Source organism: Pseudorca crassidens, chromosome 8 (assembly GCF_039906515.1).
Source record: "Pseudorca crassidens isolate mPseCra1 chromosome 8, mPseCra1.hap1, whole genome shotgun sequence".
NCBI classification, from domain to species: domain Eukaryota; kingdom Metazoa; phylum Chordata; class Mammalia; order Artiodactyla; family Delphinidae; genus Pseudorca; species Pseudorca crassidens.
This window is the reverse complement of record NC_090303.1, coordinates 16,504,017-16,524,748: the sequence shown is the minus strand read 5'-3', so window position 1 is coordinate 16,524,748 and position 20,732 is coordinate 16,504,017. Positions and strand designations below refer to the sequence as shown.

At 40.2% G+C, this 20,732-nt stretch overlaps 1 protein-coding gene and 1 long non-coding RNA gene across 8 annotated transcripts in view; one reads left to right on the top strand and one right to left on the bottom strand.

Annotated features, from left to right (window-relative positions):
* EPDR1 (ependymin related 1) overlaps positions 1-20,732 on the top strand; it is a 33,138-nt gene that overhangs the window by 1,996 nt on the left and 10,410 nt on the right.
* LOC137228863 (uncharacterized) overlaps positions 3,417-20,732 on the bottom strand; it is a 211,862-nt gene continuing 194,546 nt past the window's right edge. For 4 of the 7 annotated variants that reach the window (XR_010945386.1, XR_010945390.1, XR_010945392.1 and 1 more), the window contains 3 exons: positions 12,740-12,931; positions 6,582-6,722; positions 3,417-4,942 (listed from right to left, as the gene is read on the bottom strand). This is a non-coding gene — a long non-coding RNA (uncharacterized lncRNA). Of the gene's footprint in view, positions 4,943-6,581; positions 6,723-12,739; positions 12,932-14,671; positions 15,726-20,732 lie in introns of those variants that run through there. The other 3 variants (XR_010945387.1, XR_010945388.1, XR_010945391.1) reach the window with 3 other exon arrangements.

The window sequence follows — 20,732 nt, the reverse complement described above, 5'->3', positions numbered from 1 at the left end:
CAGGCTTGGTGCTGAAGACGTTCCACATACCATATGATTTAGTTTAAATCTCACAACAACTTGACAATGCAGGTTTTATGATCTCCAGTTTACAGACAGAGAATCTGGGGTTGAGGGAGATTAGACAGCTTTCTCAAGACCAAGAGCTGGGACTTGAGGAAACTGAGTGGATTCTGACATCTATGATGTAACAGGCTCTTGTCCGTTCATTCATTCTTTCACCGTGCATTTTTTCGTGTCAGGCATTTTGTATTCAGAGTGAGTCCTGGGCTTCAGGGAGGTCACGGTCTGGGGGTGGAGTCACGTCAGTAAGAATTCCCATACAGTGGGGTGAAGGATGAGCTGGACACGAGAGCACCTCAGACAGGCACCTAACCCAGGCTTCCTGGAGGAGGTGGGACAGGAGCGAGTCCCAAAACCCCTGGACGAGCTGACCATTAGAGGGAACGAGGCATGGAGGGGAGACTGGTCCAGGGGGATGTGGGTGTATTCCAGGACATCCTGCCACAGGCAGGGCTGAGAATATTCCAAGAACTGCAGGCCAGTCACTATTAAGACTGAAGCATGGAGTATGGCGGGAGGTTGGGGACCCAGGGAAGGATATTTAAGCAGTGGAATGCCGTGATTGGATTTTATAAAGAAAACTGGTTGTATGGTCGAGAATAAAGAAAAACAAGAGAAGAAGCCGAAACATGACCTAGGAGATGTCTGTAGAGAGAGCCAGGTGAAAGACGGGGAGTGGCAATGGTGATGGTGAGAAGTGGACGCATTAGGGAAGTCTTGAGGATATTGAAGAGGCTTATTGAAGGAGGTGCAAATGACTAGACGCTATGCTGCAGGGTGATGAGGGGGAGGGAATAGTCATTTTTGGCTTCTGAAGCTTACAGTACTGATGGCATGAGTAGATGGGGATGCTGTTCGCTGAGATGGGGTTTGGTTTTCTGCACTTGTGATAAAGGGTCAAGCGCTACTCTTTGTGTTCGTTGTTGTGAAGCCTTTTATGATAGTGGCGTATTGATGAGTAGTCATGTTGAAGGTGGGCTGAGATGGCCCAAAGCACACTGCTGACACAGAGGAGTTTGGCCAGGACAAGGATAGGGTTCATGGCTGCCCCCGCTCCCACGCCCCAAGGTAGTATTTTCACAACGTAAGGGATTAGGCTCTAGAGTCAGATAAATCTGCCTCTGAATTCAGATTCCTAGTGTGGGTCTTTGGGTAAGTTACTAGATGGGAATACTACTAATGCCTAATGTATTGCTTTGTTGTGGGGATGAAATGAGTTCAAGTGTGAATAGCACATAGTGCACTGGTCTGACACATAGTACAAAAGGCGCTCAGCGTGCGGCCGCAGCTATCCCCGTGGCCACCGCCATCATCGCCATCCTGGTGAATGTACCATGGCCCAGAGACTCCCTGCCAGCCCTGTGGGCTCAGACAGTTGATCTGGCAGCACACTCAAGGGCCCTTCCTTTGGGAGCAGACTAGGAGCAAACAAGCTCAAATGTTACACTGGATATTTCAGTGAGTGCTGCGGCTGGCATGGGGGCCAGCATTCTCAAATCTGACTAGCTCATTCTCTCCCTGTAGGCAGACCTATGTGGAGAGCCAAATTCTAATCAGGAAGTTGTGAGCAAAGAGTTGGAGCAAATTCACGGAGTCTAATGACTGCCTGCTGTAGGCTAGGCCGTGTGCTCAATGTTGAGCTTTCCATCATGCATAAGACGGGCCAGCCCAGCGTAATCAGGCTAAGATAAAGTGACGCATCATTTTCACCAGAGTGGTGCTTGTCGCTGATTCTATGCTACCCCAATGCTGCTGGTTCAGACTCCCTCCGCTCTGCACGGGGCCTTGGAGGGTACTGCTCCGGTTGTCTTAGCAATCCTTCTTCTATGACTCCATGATCAATTAATATAGTCTTCAGATATGTGTATTATATCTTTAGTGGGGTCACAGCCAAACCTTGCTGGCCTAGAAGCTTTTTTGTCCCCATGTGGTGATTTGTTTCTTTCTTTCTTTAACTCAAGTATAGTTGATTTACAATGTTGTGTTAGTTTCTTGTGTACAGCAAAGTGATTCCGTTATACATACATATATCCATGCTCTTTTTCATATTCTTTCCCGTTATGGTTTATTACAGGACACTGAATATAGTTCCCTCTGTCCATGTGGTGATTTCTCATTTCTTTGCCCTGATCCGTCAAGTGTTGATTTCACAGTTTAGCTTTTAGAAGGCCATTTTATTCCCCATCTTTCCAATTTCTTGGCAAGGTTCTGTCTCACAGTCCCATCTCTGGCCCTAAGTCAGATGTAGAAAAGAATGTTTAGTGCATAAATGCGTTTTTAAGCTCTTTAAATGTAGATTTGTTGGAACAAACTCAGAAACTTTTTCAGGTATTAGCAGTCTGGCCAAGAAACCAGATGTTATTTGAAGAAAATATGGATGGGTTGTCTCTTCATATTTATTTATAAGTTGAGAAGTAGTTTTAGAATTGGATCAACTTCTTAAGATTTTTATTTTGCATCCAGTTAGTTATGGAAAGTCCCACTGATAGTTACTGTGGAATGACTAGGATTTTCCAGGCTTTCTTCTCCCTGAGATGATGGAAAAGATTAAATAACCTTACAAGCTTCAGATAAGACAAGCCTTAGCAGAGAATGGGAAATATTAGTAATTGATACTATTTCATTTTCTGGTTCCAACTGTCTTTCCTATAAACTCACAAGTATTACATTTGGAAGACTGAAGGAAAAGCAAGATTACTTTGTATTTCAGTAACATAGTGAACTTTATGGGAGAAGCAATGTAGATGCTGAATGAATTTTGTTAGGTTACCAGTAACTTACTGCTCCCATTTACAAGATGGTGGATTGGGAGGTGGAATTAATGAAGCAGAGCGAGCAGAGAAGCATTAAGAGGACATGCATTGGTAAATTAGGAATATGTCTTAGAAGACTGTTCAACTACCAATCCTACATGTTTGGGGATTTTTTCTTTTTTGGTAAAAGACTAAAAAAATATGTCTTAAATAGAGTGACAAGTGGGTTCTTATTCAAATACTGATTAGTTCATCTCTGTCTCAATTTTTCCAGACCATTCTGTTTCTTGGAGAACAGAATATAATTTCTCTATTCTTAGAGAAAACCACCTAGTGTAGTGGAGAGAGCATGGACATCCATTTAGACAGTCGTGGGATGCCAAACATGCCTTCTAATCCTGGCTTCACCTCCACAAGGTCCTTTGCTTCTCAGAACGTCAATGTTTTTCATCTTTTAATTTGATTTTAATGATATCTACAATGTTTTGTTTTGTTTTGTTTGCGGTACACGGGCCTCTCACTGTCGTGGCCTCTCCCGTTGCAGAGCACAGGCTCCGGACGCGCAGGCTCAGCGGCCATGGCTCACGGGCCCGGCCACTCCGCAGCATGTGGGATCTTCCCGGACCGGGGCACGAACCCGTGTCCCCTGCATCGGCAGGCGGACTCTCAACCACTGCGCCACCAGGGAAGCCCTACAACGTTTATACTAAATAATGTTTAGGACTTCTTCCTTAAAAGCTAGGTACAGATAAGATTAAATGATACCATGAGAGCACTCCTTGTACTTTTATTATATTAGGCTGATTCCTGTTTCTACCAAGATGCAATGAACTTGACATAAATTCTAAATGTTTTCTCAACTTGTCCCCTTGTGTAGACAATTCAGAGTTCTTTTTCTTCCTTCTTTTCACCTAAGCTTGTGTTCATGGGTAGAGAAGAGCAAGGCTGTCTTTAAACGCTTTGGCTCCAAACTCAGAAGGCTGTGTCCTCTCCATGGAGCCTCCCTACACTAAGGGGTTGAATAGGACTGCTTACAGAAGTGCCCCTCCAAGGATCTGCTGTGGAAGATTAATTCCAAGGGGTGTTATCATGCCAGGCAACTTCGACAATCATATGTGTTTGAGAATCAGGATTAGGTTTTTTTTCCTCCAAATATACAATTTTATTTTGAAACTATCTCCCACTTACAGAAAAGTTGCAATTCTGGTCCATACCCATTTTTTCCCCTGAATCATTTGAGAGTGAGTTGCCAACTTGATATCCCCACGACCCCCAATACTTCAGTGTATATTTCTTACAAACAGGGCCATTGACCTGCATAACTGCAACACAACCATACAAATCAGGAAATTAACATGCATTCATTTCTACCATCTGAAATTCAGGTCTCATTCAAATTTTTCCACTTGTGCTTTTTATGTTCTTACAGCAGAAGGACCCAGTTTATATTCAAGTATTGCATGTAAATGTTGTGTCTTTTTAGTCTCTTTCTGTCTGGAACAGTTCCTCATTCTTTCTTGCACTTCAATACAGGCCAGTTATTTGGTAGAATGTTCCTTGATTTGGGTTTGTCTGATGTTTCCTCATAATTAGATTCAAGTTATTCACTTACGGTAGGAACGGTAGGACTGTCACATCTGGATGTTTACTTTGATGACTTGATTACTGATGTCTGCATGGTTTCTTCAGTGCGAAGTAACACTTTTATACTTTGTAATTCATAAGTGTTTTATAGGGAGAGATTTTAGGACCATGTACATATCCCATTCTTCATTGAAGTTTCAAGTTATTCATTTGTTTTTATCAGCATGGACGCTAGGATTCTCATTGAATTGCATTTGCTCTCATTGTTTATTTGATGTTCAAATTGTCCCAGATTGCGCCAGTGGGAACCTCTTCAAGTTGGCTTCTATGTTCTTTTGACAGGTCTCCCTTATTCTTTGAGCACTTCCTTGCTTTCTGGCAAGATATTCCAAGATCATCTGTACTTTCCCTGCCAGAGTCTTGGAATAAGCCATTTCTCAAGAAGCTCTGGTTACTTTCACTGGAGAATAATATTTGGAAGCCTAGGTCCTGGTCTAGTTGTGCTCATGGCTCTTGGATGGCACTGCTTCCAGGCCCCTTCACTGGACAAAGCAAGATGATGTAGGTTTGAATGCATACATACATATGCACATACACACACAGAGTCACTAACACATACATACAAACATTTGTATCTACATTTATTTCTGAGCTTCCAATTCTAATACATAGAGATATTTATACCGATATCTCTAATTCTGATCCACACCACATGGATCATTCTAGTGTACTCCTGTTCATTTTTCGTACCTCCCTTTTTAGGGTGTGAGAAAACTGGGTGCCTTTATTCAACTGCAGTAGGTAACCAGTCAGGCATTGCTATGGTACCCCCCTCCCTACATGGATGCCTTCCTCTTGGGCTCTGCACCCCAGGCCAGGCCATGCAGACACCTACCTTGCTTGGCCCTGTCTAATGGCTTTAGACTAAACTGTTTAATAAGGGGAAGGGAGGGTCAGGTTACATTTTTTTATATGTTTTTCTTTTGGATTTCTCGGGGCAACATCATCGTAAATCCTCAGGGAGATGAATTAGTATGAAATGTTCAACCAATTTGTTTGATCCTGAGCCCTGCTTTGCATGGATTGGGCTCCCATTTGAAGAAATCCTGACTTTCAGAATTTCAGAAAAATGACTCCTTTGCCCTTACTCCCTCCTCTTGGTCTCTGATAACTGGAGCCAGTATTTTCTTTTATTGGCTCAGGAAGTCTGACTGCTTGTGGCCTTCTGATCCTCGAAAAATAAACCATGCTGATTTGCAATACTGAGTTTTTCTTCAAGAAAGAGATTTTATTGGAAGTGCATAAAGTTTTCTTTAAGAGTCTTAATTCTGTGGGTCTACTGACCCTGGATTTCAGAGGGTTGATGCTGGGATGTGGAAAAAGTGGGCAGTGAGGAAAAAGAAGTTCCAAGGAAGATAAGCCCAGGAGAATAAAGGGACTGGTGGGATAGGAGACTAACTTATAAAAAGAAGCCAGAGGTGGTCACCATACTGCTTTGAAAACATCTTTATTTCTCTCCATTAACCTTGAATTGTTTCTTCCTGATTCTGACCTCAAAGATGGTGGTCAGGGGCAAAGTGCCCAAAGATCTGAAAATATTCCACCAATTAGTGGTTTGTTTTTCCTGGAATAAATGTGATAGGCTTATATTTCCCCAATTCCAGTAAAAATCTTCTATTTTCCCCCTTTATAATTTATTTTATTTTACCCAGCTTTCAAGAAAAAAAAATCTTCTCTTGATCTTACTAACTGAAACCCCATTCTCCCCTTCTATTTAAAGCAAATCTCATGCTAACTCCAATTTCTGTCCTCCCATGCTCTCTTGGACCCCCCTCCAATCAAACATTGATCATCACAGATCTACTGAAGCGGTTCTGGTCAAGGGCAGTACACTCCACATTAGTAATCAAGTGATCTTTTATCTGGTCTCATTTTACTGTCGGTCATTTCCTCCATCTAGAAGTATTTTCTTCATGTAGCTTTCAGGACACTGTGCTTTTCTAGTTCCTCTCCTTCCACCTCATTTCTTACCTTCTCAGCCTCCATTGCTCTTTCTCCTCTTCTCTTGGATCATTAATAGTGGAATATTCCAGGGCGCAGGCTTCCCATCCCTTTGCTTTTCTGTCTCTACCCCTTTTTTGGTGATCACATCTAGATCATGGAGTCAAATGCCATCCTTACCTGAAGGACTCGCACATGTGCATGTCCAGCCTAGAGCTCTCTCCTGAACTCTGTGTTCATATATCCAGCTGCTTGGTTGAGTTCTTCTTTTGTATCTCTAATAACTACTCAAACTCAGCATGTCCAAAATTAATGCCTCCCCTGCAAACAAACAAACAAACAAACAAACAAAAGTTATTCCCCTTGCAGTTTTCTTTACCTCAGCTAATAACAACTCCAGTTGCTCAGGATCAACCCTTAGAGTCATCCTTGATTTCTTTTTCTCCCACTTGCCACAAGTAATCCAGAAACAGACTCTATTGACTCTAATTTTGATATAGACCCAGACTTGTAGACCAGAATCTGACCACACCTTTGCTGTCATCCTGGTCCAAACCTTCATCATTCTTGCAATAGCCTCCTAACGGGTCCCTACTTCTGCCCTTGCTCCCTTTGGTCTGTTCTCAACATAGCAGCCCGAGTGATTCTGCTAAAAATTATTGTATCATGTCTCATGTCTGCTCAAAAACCCTCCTGTGCCTTTCTGTGTCTCAGAGTAAATGTTTTTGCATGGACTTGACCACCCTGTGGGATCTGCTTCCCGACCCCCTCCACACCTTGTCTTTGACCTCTTCACTCCATCGTCCATCCATCATTACCTCATTGCCAGCTCACTCACTCCAGCCCGTGGCCTCAGCATTCTCACTCCTTTGGCACTTGTGTTGTTGATTCCTCTGCCTAGAAAGCCTTTTCCCTAAAAAGCTGTACGGCCCACCCCCAAATTAGACTGTCCCTTCTCTCCACATTTTCATACATCCCACCTCACTGCCTTTTATGTTCAAGATATTTACCTACTATTTAATATTTTTATTAATATTTTATTAGCATACTATTTAATTTAATTAAAAACTTTAAAGTCTGTTCCCTCATATCCAAAGTAAAGCTCCATAAGGTCCAGGATTTTTCTCTGGTTGTTGCTGTATTTCCAGCACCATAGAACAGGCCTGACTAAATTGTTTTGAATGAGGGAATGAGTAACAATGATACATAGTCATTGTAAACGGATATCTAAAATACAGATAAGCAGAGAGAGAAAAGTAAAAATTACCCATAACTGCCAAAGTGATAACGACTACTAGTAACATCTTCTAAATATCCTAAGAGATTTTTCGATGCGAAGTCTACATACCGTAGCCCATACTGTTTTATAATAGGCTGTTTTCCCTTTAATAATATTGTGCGAGCTCATCCATACTGACTCGTCTGCTTGTATCATCTTTGAACTCCCGGCTTCTCTTCATTCAGGTCTTAGCCCATCACCTTCTCAGAGGGGCCTTCTGTGACTGTCCAACAAAGCCCTCCCCACCAGCCACTCTCCATCACATCTCGTTCTGTTTCCCTTAGGACACTATCACTGAGTGACATTGCCTTGTGTCTCTCTTCCCTGGAGTGAGAGGAGAACTTGATCTGTCTGGTTTACTACCAAAAGCCCAGCACCTAGAAGTGCTTGGCACATAGTAAGTCTCAGTAAATGTGTGTTGAATGAATAAATACCATTTTTATGACTTTGGGATTTCTAGCATTATACATGTTCATGGTGGAAAATCTAGATAACAGAGAAGAGCAAAATAGAGTAAAGAGAGTCCTGTTGTCCAGGATTAACAACCCTTATATATGTGCTTCTGGATTTTTAATTTCTATTTCTGTATATACAATTCTAAAATTACAGTGGAAACATGCTTTGTGATTTTTTAAATTTAACAAAACATTGTACATATTTCTCATGCCACTAGGTAATCTTTAACAGAATCATTTTTAATGACTGCATGGTATTCTGGCTAATGGATGGAACAGAGTTTCTGTGAACAGTCCCTTATAGGGGACAGTTATGTTTCTTTTTCTCTTTATTTATTTGGTTGCACCGGGTCTTAGTTGTGGCAGGCAGGCTCCTTAGTTGTGGCAGGCGGGCTCCTTAGTTGTGGCTCACCAGCTCCTTAGTTAAGGCGTGAAAACTCTTAGTTGCGGCATGCATGCGGGATCTAATTCCCTGATCAGGGATCGAACCCGGGCCCTCTGCATTGGGGGTGTGGAATCTTAACCACTGTGCCACCAGAGAAGTCCCCAGTTATATTTCTTTCCCCTCTATTTTTCACTAGTATAAACAACTACATGTATGACCTTGTATTTGTGTGCAGTTATATGTGTACCACTTTAAAAATATTTTGGATAGATTCTTCGATAAGAAAATGATTGAAAAGGGATTGCACATTTATAAATTTTTGACAACTTTGCTCTTCAGGAAGGTTGTTCCAGCTGATATTTCAACTGGCAGAATATGAATGTTCATGTTTCCCACACTCACACCTATAAGGAGCCTAATTATTTTTAGTGATTTCAAATATGATAAACAAGAAACTGAAAGGCAAAATGACATACCTGCAGTGATGTCACACTCCCTTGTCATGAGTCTCACTCTAAAGTGAATGCCTCTAATTTGTCACACTTAAGTCTCCTACTGGCTGCTGGTTTAACAAAGATACACTATCATGTTCAGTAAATATTTTTCTGACCTATATTATAAAGAATTTATTCTAATCAGAATGAATCTTAAACTTCCCCAACCTAGTGACTTGTACTAATAGATTGCCTGACATTAAACCATCTTTGCATTTCTAAAATAAATTCCAATTTATTATTATGCATTATTCTTTAAATAGTCTGCTTGATTTGATTTGCTAGTATTTAATATTTGTTTTTAATCTATAGCCATAATTTAGCTTGATCTATAGTTTATATTTTTGTGTTTTCTATATTTTAATGTCAGGGTTTTCACAGCTTTGTAAAAGAATTGGCAAGCTTTCTGTATTTCTCTATGCTCTATAGTCTTGAGGTTGGAAAAAACTGAGTCATGAAACCATGTGGACCCAACTCCTTTTGAAGAAGTAACTCTTTGATCTCTTTTTAAGATCGAACATCTAAAATGCCACTAGGCTATTGTAAGGATTTTTTTTTCTGGTTATTGACCTGCTTACCTTTCTGCTTAAGTCTTAGTTCTGGTTGTTTATATTTTCCTAGAAAAGCTTTTATTTCATCAAGATTCTATTTGTCATCATAACACATTTGTACATAATATTTCTCTCTTTTTTTAAATGTCTTTATTGGAGTATAATTGCTTTACAATGGTGTGTTAGTTTCTGCTTTATAACAAAGTGAATCAGCTATACATATACACATATCCCCGTATCTCCTCCCTCTTGCGTCTCCCTCCCACCCTCCCTATCCCAACCCTCTAGGTGGTCACAAAGCACCGAGCTGCTCTCCCTGTGCTATGCGGCTGCTTCCCACTAGCTATCTATTTTACATTTGGTAGTGTATATATGTCCATGCCACTCTCTCACTTCGTAACAGCTCACCCTTCCCACTCCCCTTGTCCTCAAGTCCATTCATAATATTCTGTTAACTTAAAAATCTTCACCTTATCTATCAATATCCCCTTTTCTTCCCAATATTCTATATTTGTATTTTCTATCTTTTTCCTCAGAATTACATTTTAACAATAAACTAATGGATACGTGTGATGGTTTTATGGTTTATCATTCCCTTATATTTTACATCTTATATCTTCTTTGTTAAGGACAATTTTTGAGAATTAAATTACAGTGCCTACCCATATTTTGAAAAGTTTTAAAGCAGGGTTATAGTGGAGCATACACTCCACTACAGGTAGGAGGGCATGCCATGACCAATGGATCACCCAGGCTCCTTTCATGCATGAGCTACTCTCAGCTCTTCTCTCATCAAACACTGCCTTCAGTGTTCTCCTGCTCCTCAATCTCAGGTTTGGAGAATTTCCCCCAATATGGGCATTGGAAGTTTCCCCAGCACCAGTGGTTTTCTTCAGAAGCAGTGCATCTTGAACCAAGAGGCCATCTGAAGAATCAGACCCTAGCAGGGCGACTACGTTGCCCTCAGACCTTGCAAAGAAAGGAGAAACTCTTGGGATAGATGGCCCCCAAACAGAAGAAGCAGCTGCTCCTGGACAAAAAGGCTGCAGTGCCTTGGATGACCCCTGCCCCTTCACAGAAGGCTGCTCTTATTGTGGCTTAAAGTTAGGTCTACTGGGAAAGGTCCAGAGTGTGAGCTCTGCCAGTGAGTGAGGACCGTCTTCTGGGTTTCAGACTTCTCATTGTATCTTCACATGGTGGAAGGGGCCAGCTAGCTCTCTGGGGACTCTTTTATAAAGGCACTAATCCCATTCATGTAGGCTCCACCCTCAGGACCTAATCACCTCCCAAAAGTCTCACTCCTAATACTCATCTTGGGCTTTAGGTTTTCAACATGAACTTTGGGGGAGGTAAAAACATTCAGATCATAGAACACAGAGAATCTGCTGCTCTGGAGCATCTCAGAAGTTGCCAGGGAAAATGCTGGCAGATGGAAAGATGGTGGCACAGGGCCAAGGGGCATAACAGTTCCTAGGTCCGATGTAGCCTTGTCAGCTACAGGTGACGTATAAATTATGAGGACTATATCTGACGTCATGAACCACCAGACTAGTTAGTGTGGCATCCAGGAGCAGCCATGATGAATGCAAGGGCTCTGAGGTTGCTTGAAAATACTTTCAGGGAAGACTGTGGTGAGCAGAACCATCTGCATCGACTCCAAAGCTACTAAAACATTGCCCCCAAGTCCCTTACTGAGATACCTCTTATATCCTCTGGAATTGTAAGGCCTACTGCCCAGAGTGTCTCACCGAGAAGCCGATGACCCAGGATTCCAGGCTGGGAATGGAAGACGTTCCTCTGAGGAAGATGCTTGGGCCACCATGGAGCTATCTGAGCTGGTTGAACTCAAGCGGAGACAGCACCTGCTTCAGACCTGATATTTTTCTGCTGAAAAGCATAGTGCTGACTGTATGAACCTGACTATCCTTATACCCTCCCAACCTCCTTAATACCCCTGATACGAAGTTCTAGAAGTCACTGTGTACCATGGCAACATGGGTATCTCAGTACTAAAGAGGCTGTTTCTTTTAGTGGTGGTGAAAAAAAAGCCAGCTTGAACTATTGCCTCATGAGAAGGTTTTTTTATTATATTCCATCAGATGAAAGACTATATGCCTACACTTTGCCAATATTCATCCCGATACATTTGTGAAACATAAAACTCTTCAATTTCTTGAGCACCCTTTTCTTCTTTTGAACTAGAATCCAAGCAGCGGAGGCCCATCACCTTACAGCCTCTTAAATGGCACACGTAATTATTCTTTGACTTTACTTTTCCTAGGGCTGCATTCTCAAGTAATTTAATTTTCCTTTTGTTATATGTGGTTGGCATCAGCCTGCACGATGAGTTGGTGTCTAACACAACAATTTTGAAATAGTGTTTTTCTTTTATGTCTCATGATTACTGTAGGGTGTAACTCGATCTTGGTATACACCAGAATGTCAAGTGGCCACAGCTCAATTCTTCCTGTGGAGAGTCAGAAAGCCAGCATGCATTACTAATCTATTATATTGCATATTAAACAAATCCAAAATTTGTCCAGTTTCTTCCATAAAAGCCAGAGTACTTTTGTAATCACAATATAATATTTGTCCACTCCCTTCTCTGTAATTTAGTATATCTTGGATGGCCAAGTACTCCTACATGGATGGTAAGAATCACTCCTTTCCCCTGTGAAAGGAGGCAAAGAATGTGGTATCAGTGAATTAGAATGAGTCTGGTTGGAGATCACATCTTGGGTTTGATTCTGGCACCATTATTTACTACTAAATTATGCTCTGAGCCTTATATTTTCTCATCTGTTTTTTTAAAAAAGAAAAAAGCTAATAACATGTCAGCCAGCTGAATTTGTCAGTCTGTAACTTCTGCCTTAGACTTTTTTTTTCCTGACTAACCCAATTCAGGACAGAAAAACAGTTGCTCCTTGGCTGTGAAGGCAGTAGCTATTTGGGTTCATTTATGCCCAGGCCAGTGTCTGGTATTTTGCATTCTAGGATTAACCAAATCCTTGGGCCCTGCTCATTCTGGAAGGGAAGGCTTTCACAGACTTGTTATAAGGAATCCAATAGGTCATACCTGTAAAGTATTGGTTTTTACTTATTTCATGTAAGGTGCTTTTGGCTGCAGAAAATTTCACTGTCAGAGGCTTAAATTATAAGGATTTTTTTGTTTACCTCAGAATTCTGGTGATACGTGTCTGTAGGTTTGACTCAACAGTTTCACCAGGGCCCCTGGTTGGTTCTTCTCCATGCATCCACTCTGCCATTCTTGGAATGTTGGCCCATAGTTGCAAGAGGGCATGCTGACTTGTTGCCTCATGGCTTCAGGATGGCTGCCTCCACTCCAAGCATTAAGTTCTCACCCAACTACGTTCAGAGACAGAAAATGAAGGAAGTGGAGTGCAACAGAGACTCTCCTCTTCTTTCTTTGTGAGAAAAGAAGTTTCCAGAGGATTCCCTCTCCCCATAGACTTCCCTTTAGGTCTCCAAGGCCAGAACCAGTAATACTCCTAGCTTGTAGGAAGGCTAAGAAAACGAGTACATGAGTATACTTTCTTAGCTTCTATAGTGAGAAGCAGGTCAGGGAGAATGGGTGAGAATGCCTGCTAGGTCTTACACAAAGGGGTCTATTATGCCCTCAGGAGTGTTCTCTCCTTCATCTCTCCATCTCATCTGAATGAATTAACCCTTCTTTGTTACATAGCAGACCACATCTTAATGTGTACAAGTTAAATGAGCAGTTTACTTGTTAAACATTAACTGATTATAGTAAACACAACTGTAATCAGACTTTCCTACAAAACTCTATATATCCTTTCATTTACATAACAATTTCACATCCATTATCTCAAATCATCTTCATAATAATGCTGTGAGATCAAAATTTTAATTTCTCTTTATATATGGGAAACATGGAGATTAAAATTATGATCATACAGCTCACCAGTGGTAGACAGGGAGCCTTAATTCCTTGACCAAAGCTACTTTACAGTGCTTTTCATGCTGTTTGTAAACCATATCCTGAGGTAGGAAAATTAGACAGAAAGGGTATCTCCTGTTTTCTCACAGTAGGGTAAACTTCTGGTAACTTTTCTAATGGGAAGAAAATAATGAAGCTCTACATCCAGTTAAAACCTCCACTGTTCCTTTTTGGGAAACAGTAGTACCTCATAAAATACAAAATGGGAATTTCCCTTGATCCAACAATCCCAGGCTATAAATTTTAAATAGGGATATAGAAACAGAAAGGCAAAAGGGCTTATCTCCAATTTGTATTTAGCATTGTTAATACTAACGAACTGTGGAAATAATCTAAGTGGTCATGAGTAGGGAACTACTGAAGCAAATTATGGTATATGTGTACAAGAGAACTACGCATCTGTTAAATTATTGTAAAGCAATGTCATTTATGAAAATTGATGCAATCACTGATTAAAAATTCCCAAATAGCAGACCGAACCCAATAGCACATTAAAAAAAAAGAATACATTATGATCAAATGAGGTTTATTCCAGGAATGTAAGGATGATTCAATTTTAGGGAATCTGTAAACATCTGTGAAAGGCAGATGATAAAATTCAATAAACATTCTTGATACAAAGCATTCAAAAGAACTGATTGATGCTTCCTTAATATGATGAAATCTGTAGCGTTCTTAATCTGCTTAATAGTGAAACCATAGCCCCTTTCCCACTAAACTCAGGAAGAAGGCAAAGATGGCCATTTTCTCCACCTTATTTAATATTGTGTTGGATTTACTGGCCAATATAATCATAGAGATAAAATATTTAAAGACACGAGAATTAGAAAAGAAGAGATAAAAACTATCTCTACCAGTGATATGGGTGCAGTATACCTGGAAAACATAAAGGTCCTAAAAAATAAAACTAATTGAAACTGATTCAAACTAAGAGAGTTCAGTAAGGTATCTGTATATAAAATTAACCTGAAAAGTCAATAGCTTTAATATATACAAACAATAGTCTGCTAGAAAATAACAATGGAAGATCTCATTTAAAACAGCAACATCGGGCTTCCCTGGTGGCGCAGTGGTTGGGAGTCCACCTGCCGATGCAGGGGACACGGGTTCATGCCCTGGTCCAGGAAGATCCCACGTGCCGCAGAGCGGCTGGGCCCGTGAGCCATGGCCGCTGGGCCTGCACGTCCGGAGCCTGTGCTCCGCAACAGGAGAGGCCACAACAGTGAGAGGCCCACGTACCGCGAAAAAAAAAAAAAAAAAACAGCAACATCAAAAACAACAAAAGACAAACCACTTAGGAATAAACTCAAAGGAAATCTGCAAAATCTGTACAGGAAAACTTTCAAACACTCCTGAAAGATACAAAAACACAAAATGAGATTTGAAAAAATGTAAAGACTTTTTTTTTTTGCAGGGGAATAGGATGACAACATCATACAGATATCCATTCTTCCCCCTCCGAATACCAAAAGGGTGGTTTTTGTTGGAGCTAAATAAGTTAATTCTAAATTTCATATGGAAAAATTTAAAAACCCAAATATCTAGGAAAATCCTGGAAAAGGAGGTCTGGCAAATTCTACGAGATTATGAAACAACACACTATTAGGTCTCTGTAATTAAAGCAGTGTGACACAGGTGCATGAATAGATAGACAACCCAATGGAATAAAGTAGAGTCCTGAAGCAGACTGACATAGATCTGCAGTTGGTATATGATAAGGGTGGCATCTCAGATAACTGGGAAAAAGATAGACTTTTAAATGGATGATGTTAGAACAACTGGGAAAAGATAAAATTGTACCCATACTTTACACCATACACAAGGATAAATTCCAAATGAGATAAAGATCTAAATGTTAACAAAATAAAACCATACAGAGATAATAGAAATCATGGGTGAATTTTTTTATAACCTGAAAGTAGGGAAAGGTTTTCTAAATATGACACAATGCAAGAGCAATAAAAGGAATTTGACTTCAAAAATGTACAATCTTGGGCTTCCCTGGTGGCGCAGTGGTTGAGAGTCCGCCTGCTGAAGCAGGGGACACGGGTTCGTGCCCTGGTCTGGGAAGATCCCACATGCCGCGGAGTGGCTGGGACCGTAAGCCATGGCCGCTGAGCCTGCGTATCCGGAGCCTGTGCTCCGCAACGGGAGAGACCACAACAGTGAGAGGCCCGCGTACTGCAAAAAAAAAAAAAAAAAAAAAAAAAAGTACTGTCTTTTGCATTGTAGAAAAAAATGTAAATAATGTCAACAGACAAATGGCAGAGAAAAAATATCTGCAACTTATATCAGACACAAAAGGTTAAATCACTAGCTATTGAAAATTTAGAAAGTATATGGTAATTAAACATATGGAAAGATGTTCAACCGACTATAATGAGTGAAGGCAAATTAAAACTACACTATTGAAGGAGCTGAAAGGAGCGGGAATGAAAAAGCCACTGAAGGAGACCTTCAAGATGGCCGAGGAGTAAGACATGGAGATCACCTTCCTCCCCACAAATACATCAGAAACACATCTACATGTGGAACAACTCCTGCAGAACACCTACTGAACGCTGGCAGAAGACCTCACACTTCCCAGAAGCATCAGGAGTAGCAGATTAAATCTCCACAGTCAACTTGATGTACCCTGCATCTGTGGAATGCCTGAATAGACAGCAAATCATCCCCAAATTGAGGCAGTGGACTTTGGGAACAACTGTAGACTTGGGCCGTGTGGCTCACAGGGTTTTGGTGCTCCAGCTGGGTGTCAGGCCTGTGCCTCTGAGGTGCAAGAGCCGAGTTCAGGACATTGGCCCACCCGAGACCTCGTGGCTCCACATAATATCAAGTGGCGAAAGCTCTCCCAGAGATCTCCATCTCAATACTAAGACCCAGCTCCATTCAATGACCAGCAAGCTACACTGCTAGACACCCTACGTCAAACAACTAGCAGACAAGAATGTGATGCCACCCATTAGCAGAGAGGCTGCCTAAAATCATAATAAGGTCACAGACACCCTAAAACACACCACCAGATGTGGTCCTGCCCACCAGAAAGACAAGATCCAGCCTCGTCCACCAGAACACAGGCACTAGTCTCCTCCACCAGGAAGCCTACACAACCCACTGCATCAACAGTAGCCACTGGGGGAAGACAATAAAAACAACAGGAACTACGAACCTGCAGCCTGCGAAAAGGAGAACTCAAACACAGTAAGTTAAGCAAAATGAGGAAACAGAGAAATATGCAGCAGGTGAAGGAGCAAGGTAAAAACCCACCAGACCAAACAAATGAAGAGGAAATAGGCAGCCTACCTGAAAAAGAATTCAGAGTAATGATAGTAAAAATGACACAAAATCTTGGAAATAGATGCAGAAAATACAAGAAACATTTAAGAAGGACCTAGAAGAACTAAAGAGCAAACAAACAATGATGAACAACACAATAAATGAAATTAAAAATTCTTTAGAAGGAATCAATAGCAGAATAACTGAGGCAGAAGAACGGATAAGTGACCTGGAAGATAAAATAGTGGAAATAACTACTGCAGAGCAGAATAAAAAAAAAAAAGAATGAAAAGAATTGAGGACAGTCTAAGAGACCTCTGGGACAACATTAAATGCACCAACATTGGAATTATAGGGATCCCAGAAGAAGAAGAGAAAAAGAAAGGGACTGAGAACATATTTGAAGAGATTATACTTGAAATCTTCCATAATATGGGAAAGGAAATAGTCAATCAATCCAGGAAACACAGAGAGTCCCAGACAGGATAAATCCAAGGAGAAACATGCCAAGACACATATTAATCAAACTATCAAAAATTAAATACAAATAAAAAATATTAAAAGCAGCAAGGGAAAAACAACAAATAACATACAAGGGAATCCCCATAAGGTTAACAACTGATCTTTCAGCAGAAGCCCTGCAAGCCAGAAGGGAGTGACAAGACATATTTAAAGTGATGAAAGGGAAAAACCTACAACCAAGATTACTCTACCCATCAAGGATCTCATACAGATTCAATGGAGAAGTTAAAACCTTTACAGAAAAGCAAAAGTTAAGAGAATTCAGCACACCAAACCAGTTTTACAACAAATGCTAAAGGAACTTCTCTAGGCAGGAAACACAAGAGAAGAAGACCTACAATAACAAACCCAAAACAATTAAGAAAATGGTAATAGGAACATACATATCGATAATTACGTTAAACGTAAATGGATTAAATGCTCCAACCAAAAGACATAGTCTGGCTGAATGGATACAAAAACAAGACCCGTATATACGCTGTCTACAAGAGACCCACTTCAGACCTAGAGACACATACAGACTGAAAGTGAGGGGATGGAAAAAGATAATGCATGCAAATGGAAATCAAAAGAAAGCTGGAGTAGCAATTCTCATATCAGACAAAATAGACTTTAAAGTAAAAGCTATTACAAGAGACAAAGGACACTACATAATGATCAAGGGATCAATCCAAGAAGAAGATATAACAGTTGTAAATGTTTATGCACCCAACATAGGAGCGCCTCAATACATAAGGCAAAGCTAACAGCCATAAAAGGGGAAATCGACAGTAACACAATCATAGTAGAGGACTTTAACACCCCACTTTCACCAATGGATAGATCAGCCAAAATGAAAATAAATAAGGAAACACAAGCCTTAAATGATACATTAAACAAGATGGACTTAATTGATATTTATAGGACATTCCATCCAAAAACAACAGAATACACTTTCTTCTCAAGTGCTCATGGAACATTCTGCAGGAACATGGAACATCTCATGGAACATCCAAGATCGTATCTTGGGTCACAAATCAAGCCTTGGTAAATTTAAGAAAATTGAAATCGTATCAAGTATCTTTTCCGACCACAACACTATGAGACTAGATATCAATTATAGGAAAAAATCTGTAAAAAATACAAACACATGGAGGCTAAACAATACACTATTTAATAACCAAGAGATCACTGAAGAAATCAAAGAGGAAATCAAAAAATACCTAGAAACAAATAACAATGAAAACACGACAACCCAAACCTATGGGATGCAGCAAAAGCAGTTCTAAGAGGGAAGTTTAGAGCAATACAATCCTACCTCAAGAAACAAGAAATATCTCAAATAAACAACCTAACCTTACACCTAAAGCAATTAGAGAAAGAAGAATAAAAGAACCCCCCAAAGTTAGCCGAAGGAAAGAAATCATAAAGATCAGATCAGAAATAAATGAAAAAGAAATGAACAATAGCAAAGATCAATAAAACTAACAGCAGGTTCTTTGAGAAGATAAACAAAATTGATAAACCATTAGCCAGACTCATCAAGAATAAAAGGGAGAAGACTCAAATCAATAGAATTGGAAATGAAAAACGAGAAGTAACAACTGACACTGCAGAAATACAAAGGATCAGGAGAGATTACTACAAGCAACTCTATGCCAATAAAATGGACAACCTGGAAGAAATGCACAATTTCTTAGAAAAGCACAACCTTCCGAGACTGAACAAGGAAGAAATAGAAAATATAAGCAGACCAATTACAAGCACCAAAATTGAGGCTGTGATTAAAAATCTTCCAACAAACAACAGCCCAGGACCAGATGGCTTAACAGGCGAATTCTATTAAACATTTAGAGAAGAGATAACACCTATCCTTCTCAAACTCTTCCAAAATATAGCAGAGGGGGCAATCACCCTGATAAAACCAGACAACGACATCACAAAGAAAGAAGACTACAGGCCAATATCACTGATGAACATAGATGCAAAAATCCTCAACAAAATACTAGCAAACAGAATCCAACAACACATTAAAAGGATCATACACCATGATCAAGTGGGGTTTATCCCAGGAGTGCAAAGATTCTTCAATATGCACAAATCAATCAATGTGATAAACCATATTAACAAATTAAAGGAGAAAAACCATATGATAATCTCAAAAGATGCAGAAAAAGCTTTTGACAAAATTCAACACCCATTTATGATAAAAACCCTCCAGGAAGTAGGCATAGAGGGAACATACCTCAACATAATAAAGGCATATATGACAAACCCACAGCCAACACCGTTCTCAACGGTGAAAAACTGAAACCATTTCCTCTAAGATCAGGAACAAGACAGGTTGTCCACTCTCACCACTATTATTCAACATAGTTTTGGAAGTTTTAGCCACAGCGATCAGAGAAGAAAAAGAAATAAAAGGAATCCAAATTGGAAAAGAAGAAGTAAAGCTGTCACTGTTTGCAGATGACATGATACTATACATAGAGAATCCTAAAGATGCTACCAGAGAACTACTAGAGCTAATCAATGAATTTGGTAAAGTAGCAGGATACAAAATTAATGCACAGAAATCTCTTGCATTCCTATACACTAGTGATGAAAAATCTGAAAGAGAAATTAAGGAAACACTCCTATTTACCACTGCAACAAAAAAGAATAAAATACCTAGGAATAAACCTACTAAGGAGACAAAAGACCTGTATGCAGAAAACTATAAACCACTGATGAAAGAAATTAAAGACGACACAAACAGATGGAGAGATATACCACGTTCTTGGATTGGAAGAATCAACATTGTGAAAATGACTATACTACCCAAAGCAATCTACAGATTCAATGCTATCCCTGTCAAACTACCAGTGGCATTTTTCACAGAACTAGAACAAGAAATTTCACAATTTGTAAGGAAACACAAAAGACCCCGACTAGCCAAAGCAATCTTGAGAAAGAAAAACGGAGCTGGTGAATCAGGCTCCTGGACTTCAGACTTTACTACAAAGCTACAGTAATCAAGACAGTATGGTACTGGCACAAAAACAGAAATATACATCAATGGAACAGGATAGAAAGCCCAGAGATAAACCCATGCACATATGGTCACCTTATTTTTGATAAAGGAGGCAAGAATATACAATGGAGAAAAGACTGCCTCTTCAATAAGTGGTGCTGGGAAAACTGGACAACTACATGTAAAAGAATGAAATTAGAACACTCCCTAACACCATACACAAAAATAAACTCAAAATGGATTAAAGACCTAAATGTAAGGCCAGACACTAGAAAACTGTTAAAGAAAAACATAGGCAGAACACTCCATGACATAAATCACGGCAAGATCCTTTTTGACCCACCTCCTAGAGAAATGGAAATAAAAAGAAAAATAAACACATGGGACCTAATGAAACT